The sequence below is a fragment of the Rousettus aegyptiacus genome, unplaced genomic scaffold, assembly GCF_014176215.1.
Source record: "Rousettus aegyptiacus isolate mRouAeg1 unplaced genomic scaffold, mRouAeg1.p scaffold_m13_p_11, whole genome shotgun sequence".
Classification (NCBI taxonomy): domain Eukaryota; kingdom Metazoa; phylum Chordata; class Mammalia; order Chiroptera; family Pteropodidae; genus Rousettus; species Rousettus aegyptiacus.
In genome coordinates this window covers 13,926,210-13,935,469 of record NW_023416286.1, presented here as the reverse complement: position 1 = coordinate 13,935,469, position 9,260 = coordinate 13,926,210, and positions in this window count along the sequence as shown.

Below are 9,260 nucleotides of genomic sequence, written 5' to 3'. Positions count from 1 at the left end.
CAAACAGCTTCTGTCTTTCTACAAATTGTGCTGAAACAGCATTGGAACCACCAATGCTTTATTTACATACTATTTATATTTAGACTGTATTTCTCTCTGGGATTTGTAGCCTGAGTTTGAAATCCAACGTTCAAGGTATTAGTCCAGCAGCTGAATAAAATCCAAGGTCTATTAACAAATAATTTTAAAGTGTGTGAATTGATAGATTATTCTAAGCTATGATTTATTAAGTTGATGGCTACTGTTGTCATTAAGGATTACTTATATAGAGAAATAACATATATTCAGTATAGAAAACTAAAAAGTTTTACTTATTTCAATCATCTTGTTTGAAAGGTTAATTGTTGGTGTTTTCATCACTCTTAATACAAAGAGCCCCAATTAAAGGGTCAAATCATCAAATTATGTTTATTTTTACGTCCTTTTAAAAAGTTTCTTATTCTACTAGACTTCATTATATCACGGTTCAGGTCATGAACCCACACAATGATATATATGGCATAACAAAATGTCTGCAATTTGTATATGTATTTTATACACACACACACACACATATATATGCATGTACATATATATGTATGTATATACACACATATATATGCACATATATATATAATTATATTTATATTATTACTGACCATCACTCTAATGCTTGAGTTCTTAGTTAAGAAGTTATCAAGACTCTTTTCATTTAGTCATACACATTTATTCTACTATGTATTGGATAGAACACTAAGCATCAGTGAAGTATAGATAAATACGATTTGATCCTTGCCTTTAAGAAGTTCAAAATCTAGTTAGGCAGAAGTTGGGTGAATATTAATGGCTTTTAGTTGGTATAGTTGAACTATGACATACCTTCCTGAAAGAAGAATAAACGAGTGTCTGAATAATACTTTGTTTTACAACTTTTTTTCAACAACCTGGCCATCAGTCATGCTATCTTTGCAGCTGAGCCGCAGCCTCTAGGACACTCATGACGTTGCCAGCAGGAGACTTGTAATCTTTTTTACCCTGCCTGACATCAATGTTCTTTTCTGCTAAGCTGATACTCTCACTGCTTTTTGGCATTTTTTTTCCCCAGAGATTTTGTACCCTATTGCCCCCACAAAAGACCCCTTTGGACCTAATCCTCCCTAAAACCCTCACACAGCAGAAAAACCTGGATTGGTAGGTACAAAGTTTCACTAAGAACATTCAATTTGAAGATAGAGACAAAGGAACAGAGAGAAGATAGAGGACCAAATTCTGAGTCAAACTATTTTCAAATATCTCCAAAGAAAAATCTCATGCTTGTACTCTTAGGCTCTAACTTAAATGAATGATTTTAGCCTCTTGGTCTCATTCATTCACCTATCCCACCAATACTATATTATAATTATTTGCATATGCATCTGACACCCCTATTTGGATCACGGTCCTCAAGTGGTGGTATCCTCTGATATAGAATAAAAAATTTTAGCTTTTTCATAAGTTCCATCAATAACTTTTCCCCTAACCCTCTTTTTGATATGAATATAAAAACTGATAGTTTATCAGTCTTATGCAAAGAATAAAGATATCTTCAAAACCTTTGAACAGTAACATATAGTCTAAGTGTAAACAAACAAACAAACAAAAAACTTTGCTTGAAATGTAAACACAGTTTTGTGACAAATTTCTTTGCTTCTAAATTGTTATCTTTAAACTTCTAGTTAAAAATTCCAAAAGTGCCACTAGGCAGAAGTTGGGTCTTTTTTCTTTTTGGATTACTAACTTGTAAATCCATGCCAAGGCCCTCCTGAAATGTCTCCTGAATGATTCATGATCATTAGAAATCTTCAACTCCAGGGCTTGCTTTCTTTTATAACACGTTAAGGGGACAGTCAAGATTTGCCATGATGTAAGAAAGTTTATAAGAGGAAATTTCAATTCTGTGAACTTTAATAAAAAATCATCCAGTGGTTTCTCTTCCAACTTCTCTTGAGAAACAATTCTATCCCTATCATACTGTACTTGGTTTATGTCAAGCATCCTGACCTAAATTTAGTTTTTTGACCTAATTGATTTATTTGAAAAGCAGCAATTAAGGGAATATTGCATTCCAGTCTTACAACTTTTCACATGTAGACTTCTTTTGCACTGATTATACTCCTAACGCTGGAACTAGAATATTTCCTCTCAGGAGCCCAGAGACTTCCACAGAAAAAGATCTCAAGTACTTTACTTTAGCCTGAAATCAAATGAAAGTTTGAGGATATCAGCACTACCCTTAAAAAAAGGTTCCTACTCCTTTTTTTCTTTTATCAACACTTCTCTATTTTCATTAGTTACTTAATAATATTGTTAAGCTTAGGTGAAGTTAATTGGCTCTGTCCTCCTTATTAAGCTTTTGAAAGACACCATGGGCAAATAATCCTAAATTACTGTGCCATAATCATTTTCCACAGAAGGCCTTTAATAAAGGAATGTTTATGAAAAGCAACAGAATTTAAAGAGGCAGTGTAAGGTGATTACTGAATCAACAATGAATGAGAGAGACATAAAGAGAAAACCACAAAGAGACAGAGAGAGACACACACAGAGAAAGAGAAGTCTTTTTATTTTAACCGAATGCCAACTAACAAATGTAGAAGATATAGATGGAACTTAAAAGAATCACCATTTTGCAAATATCAATTATTGATATTTTATTCCAGGAAACTCGGGATTAACAAGTGTTAAAACCATTGGCTTAAAGTTTGTTGTGAAACTGAATGAAGATTACTTAAAAATTACAAATGGAAAATGTACCTTTATAATGAAGAGATCTGGTAACTACCATAACAACTAGGTGATCAATTGTCCTCACCAGTAGAGAAACCACCTGACTTTATTTGCTACCGCATGTGATACAATAAGTATACAGTATTGTCTATGTAGTTTTCTTATGAATATGTATAGCCTGTACCAAATTATGAAGAAACAATATAATTGACAGTGTGAAACATTCTAGAGTATACTGATCTGGACTCAAAACAAGTCAATGTCATGAAAAATAAAATAAGGGGAAGAGAAGACTACTCCAGAAAAAATTGATTAAACTGACAAAAACAGAGAAGCAATATCAAAAGCAAATGTACAGTGTAAATTTTGATTGGATTCAAGATTTTAAAAATCTATGACAGATGGTATTAAAACACCAGAAAAATTTAAATATAGGCTGCATTAGTAATAATTTATTTAACTCTCATGAGTAGTTGGTGTTTTGGTTATAAGAATATATATTTAAAATAAGATATGTATAAAGTATAAAACAAGTAAGTCTTTATTTGTGAATTGTTAATTCTTATGTAACCAAATAGGTCAGCATAAAAATGGTTATTTATCTGTTTTATATGTGTGTGTGACATACATATACATACATATATCTATTTAAAAAGAGCAAATGGGTGCAATGTTAATTTGTGAATCTAGGTGAGGACTACATGATATTTATATTAATTTTTGCAACATTTCTATAGGCTTAAATTTTTTCAAAAGAAAAAGTAGGGAAAAACAAAGAAATGAGATATGAACAAAAGCCTTATAATAATAATACTGTAATAAAAATGATAACTCAGGCTTTTTTTAGAAAAAAAAAAACCTTTTTTTCCTGACTCTGCCATTTAGTAGGCATGTGAGCTTAGATGAGTCATTTAGCCTCTATATGAATTTTTCTAATCTATAAAATGGGGAGATGATGCTCATAAAAAGAAGATAAAGATACTAATATATCTCAAAACTTTTGTTTGAATATCTCCCTTTATGCACCACGGTATGAAAGGGGAAAATGCTCATGTTATTACTCATCTCCTCTTATCCCTTTCCTTTTTCAAGTAAAATCTGATCAAAAAAAGAAAGTGTTACTAGTACTTTTCATTTTTCAATAAAATGAAAATTCTACTATTTTTGTCATTTGGTGTGCTCGCCATGTGTGGCTCAAATGTAGTGGAAGATTTAAGATGGAGAAACTAGAAAATTGTCACTATTATGATCATTTCTATTGTTACATTTACAATAGAGAATAAGGGTTAAACTCAATTAAATATCTTTTCTCACATTTCAAAGAACTTTTCTTTTCCTACTGTAGACAGCAGACCTTGATTTTTGTTGCTAGGAAACCTGGAAGGCTCTTTTCGTCCTCAGGGAAACCATATTTAATGCTGTCATTTTGGCTGATTCTTTATGGGCTGTTTGATTTGATGCCAGTTCAAGGAGGTTCACTTCAAACCCTTGCAAGGTGAACTAGTAGTGGAAAACTGTGCTAGCCTTAGGGGCTTTGGGAAGTGCCTCAGGGGCTTCTTGAGGGTGGAAACAGGGACAGGGGAATGGTACCCTTCCCTTCTTCAAGCAGAGCCATTCTACTTTGATCTGATTTAATGTTAGTCTCTGAAGAAAATGTTTAAATGGGAAGCTAGAGGGAATAAAAAGTGTTTGAAAAGCCATGAACCAATCTATCAAAAAAAAAAAATCTCTGAGAAGTGACTTACCCCAAATTACAAAGCTCATAAACACCAATATTGTGGAGTACGCTGGTTCTTCTAACCCTAAATTTCTTTTGACTATTCCACATTTCCTAAATCTAAAATTGAACAAACAAAGCAACTACACGTATACTACAGCAATGTTTAAAGATAATATGAGAATATCATGAAAAGTTTTCTGTGTTAGGATTTGAGAAGTTTCGAAAATGGATAATTTCCAAGAGCATAGCTACTCAAAGTGTGGTCAACTGACTGGTCTAGAAACCTTTACCCATCTGCAATGAAGTAAATAAAGGAATTGAGGGTACTTAGAACACAAGAAAGCATTTTTATAGTACTGAAACAACCCAGCACACACTTGGGTATTTTACAAAAGTATTATTAGTCTTGATATTTGGAAACATGGAGGGGTGAGAGACATCCCCAGGTCTCTCCCCTTGAAACAACAATAAGATGAACTTCTAAAACTCAACAACAACAACAAAAAACCCAAACTGCACACCAGCACATCTGAGCATGGGATCTGCTCATAAGAGCTACCACAGGTCTGAATCTTGAGTGTTAGGTGGGGGACTGGGAAAAAAAAGAAGCTGCCTCTTGCAGAAGCCTGAGCCACCTGTAGGAAGAGAGGGAGGACAAAAGAGTGGTGACTTTTCTGAATAGCCCTGCCTAGGAAAGCTGTGAGCTCCCCATGGTCAGTGGCAGGGCACAGTCATCTGGGCAGAAGGCAGAAAAGTGGGATGGCTGGGGGAAAAAATGTTAATTTTTACCAGCTATGGTTGTAAAACTGAGGTAGAGATGTAGCCTCCATCCCCCAACCCAGAAGGTCTCTCCCCTCATATCCTCTGAGACAAAACACCACAGAACCCCAGGGGAATCTGAGCAAAAGCTACGAAACTGTTGCTAACACTGACAGGAACTGAGACTGAGGGTAGCGAGAGTGATTAAACATCTACAAGGGGAAAAAAAGAAAAAAGAAGGCATTATTAAGGCTTTATAGAAGCAGGGATCCAAGAGGCTTATAAAACCAAAAGAAAGGCACCTTCTTTTGAGCAGGCTAAAGAGAGACCTTTACGTAATATCTTTCTGGAAAAATAGCAGAATACACTTTCATTAATGCCCAGGTGGAAAAATAGTCCATTAAACACCATGAATAACCAAGGTGACAAGGAAACTCAGAAAGAAAGAGAAGAATCTCCAGAAAATACACTTACAGACACAGAAATATGCAACTTAAATGATAGAGAATTTAGAATGGTACTTCTGAAAAAAAAAAAAAAACTCAGTGAGTTCCAAAATGAGTCATATCAACAATTGCAGGAATTGATAAAACAACTACATTAGCAGATTGAGCTCTTTAGCAATGAGATTGAAACCCTGAAAAAGAATAGAATAGACCTTCTGGAGATAAAAACAGAACTAAACAAAACACCAAATGGAGGAAAGAATCAGTGATATCGAAGACAGAAATCTAGAAATAAATCAGAAGGAAGAAGAGAAAAACTGAAGAATGAAAAATGATGAAAGAGAAATACAAGAACTGGCTGACACCATCAGGAGAGGAAAGATAAGAATAATAGATATTATTGAATATGAGGGAAAGGAGCAGGGACTAGAAAGCATTTTCAGATAAATAGTTGATGAGAATTTCCCAAATCTTAAAAATGAGCTGCAGTTTGGAATTCAAGAAATCTACAGAACACCCAATTATCTCAACACAAAAAAAGCCTTCTCCAAGACACATTGTAATAAAATTATCAAAAACAAAGACAAAGACAGAATTCTCAGGGCAGCCAGGGAAAAGAAGACGGTAACCTATAAAGGAAAACTCATTAGATTATCATCGTACTTCTCAGCACAAACTGTACAAGCCAGAAATGAATGGAATCAAATTTTCAAACTACTAAGTGAAAGGAACTACCCGCCAAGAATAATGTATCCAGCTAAGCTCTCCTTTACATATGAAAGAGAAAGAAAGGGCTTTCCAGACATACTCAAATCGAGAGAATTCTCCACTATGAGAGCACACTACAGGAAATACTTAAAGGGCTCAGCTCACCTAAAACAAAATGACAAAAAGAATACATAATAAGGAGTAAGGTGACTAGCAGGCTGATAGAAGCACAGGAATACAACCCTTAATAAAAACAGGGCATTATAAGCTTAAAAATAAGAAGACATTTGCTATAGCAAGATAGTAATGAATGCTCAGCATATATAGGGACAAATTGGGACAGCAATGATTGAAAAGGGGAGGATTCAAAGATTCAAATACTCAAAGGGAAATGGAGATAAGATACATGCAGAAGAAAATGGATGACTGTATATAACTATCCATTACATATTCATAATGGTAACCACACACCAAAGATTCAGAACTAAAGTATATAAGATAAAACAAGAAGAACCAGAAAGAAAATATACAAAAGCCAACCAATATAAAGAAAACAGAAACACAAGGACGAGGAAACAATGGAAACCCCAACCTACCAGAAAGAAAAAGATAAAGTGGCAATGAGAAGACCTCATATTTCAATAATCACTCTAAATGTAAATGGACTGAACTCAACAATAAAAAAGGCACAGAGCTGCAGATTGGATCAAAAACAAAACCCAATCATATGCTGCCTCCAGGAGACACATCTCAGCTCTAGAGACAAATACAGACTCAAAGTGAAAGGATGGAAAGGATATGTCAAGCAAATGGCATTCAGAGAAAAGAGGGAGTTGCGGTACTAATATCAGAGGAAATAGACTTCAAAATAAAAAAAAGTAAAGAAAGATACTGAGGGACACTTCATAATGATAAAGGGAAACATGCACTGAGGCATAACACATTAACATCTATGCTCCCAATCAGGGAGCCCCGAAATATGTAAAGCAATTACTCACAGAACTAAAAGGAGAAACAGACCAAAAAGCAATCATAGTAGGGGACCTAAATACCCCACTGTCAAATATGGAAAGATCATCCAAACAGAAAATCAATAAGTAAAGAATATCCCTAAATGACACATTAGACCAACTGGAAATAATGGACATTTATAGAGCCTTGAATCCCAAAACGACCGCTTATACATTCTTCTCTAGCACACATGGAACATTCTCAAGGATTGACCATATACTGGGACACAGAAACAGCCTCAAAAAATATAAGAGGGATGAAAGCATACCAACCATATTCTCTAATCATAATGCTTAGAAACTAGAGATCAACTGTAAAAAGAAAGCATGAAGAACCACAAATACATGTAGATTAAACAACATGATACTAAAGTATAACTGGGTCAGAGAAGAAACAAACAAATCAAGAGATACACAGAAACGAATACTAATAATAATAATACAACATATCAAAACTTTTGGGACACAGAAAAAGTGGTCATAAGAGGAAAGTTTATATCATTACAGGCCTATCTCCAAAAACAAGAATGAGCCCAAATAAACAACCTAATGCTTTATCTTAAACAACTAGAGAAGGAAGAACAAATGAAGCTTAAAGTCAGGAGATGGAAAGATACTGTCAAAATTAGAGCAGAAATAAATGAAATTGAAAACAAGAAAACAATAAACAAAATAAATGCAACAAAGAGCTGGTTCTTTGAGAAAGTTAATAAAATTGACAACCCCCTGGCTAGATTCACTAAAGAAAAACGAGAAAGGAACCAAATAAACAAAATCAAGGATAAAAGAAGAGAAATTATGACTGACATCACAGAAATACAGAGGATCATACAAAAACACTATGAAAAAAAGTATATGAAACCAAATTTAATAACCAAGTAGAAATGTAACAGTATTTAGAAAAATTCAACCTTCCTAGACTGAATCGAGAACTGGAAAATCTAAGTAGGCCGATGGGCTGTAAGGAAATTGAAACAATCACCAAAAGTTCAGGACTAGATGGCTTTGCCAGTGAATTATACCAAACATTCAAAGAAATACCTATTCTCCTCAAACTCTTTAAAAAAATTGAAGAGGAGGCAATACTTCCCAACACATTTGATGAGGCCAATATTACCCTGATACCAAAACCTAGTAAAGAAAACACAAAAAAAGAACACTACAGACCAATATCTCTCATGAATACAGATGCAAAAATCCTAAATAAGATACCAGTGAACCAAATACAGCAACATATTGAAAAGATTATACACCATGATCAAGTGAGCTTCATTCCAGAGACACAGTGGTGGTTCAACATATACATATTGATTATGTGATACACCACGTAAACAAATTTAAAAATAAGAATTGTATGATCATATTAAATATGCAGAAAAAGCCTTCAATAAGATACAGCATCCATTTATGATCAAAACACTTAACAAAATTGGTATAGAAGGAAAGTATCTTAACATAATAAAGGACATGTATGACAAAACCTCAACCAATATTATACTCAATGGTAAAAAACTAAAAACCATTCCTCTAAGATCAGAAACAAGGCAAGACGGTCCACTATCGTCACTCTTATTCAATATAATATTCAATATTCAAAAGCGAGTGCAATCAGGCAAGAGAAAGATAAAAAAAGGCATACAAATAGGAAATGAAGAAGTCAAACTGTCCTTATTTGTGGGTGACATTATTCTCTATATAGAAACACTGAAGACTTTGCAAGAACACTACTAGAAACAGTAAGCAAAAAATACAGTAAAGTTTCTTGTTACAAAGTCAACATTCAAAAATCTACAGCAGAGGACCTGAAGAGACTCTTCTCCCAAGAAGACATACAAATAGCCAAAAAACACATGGAAAGATTTCAACATTGTT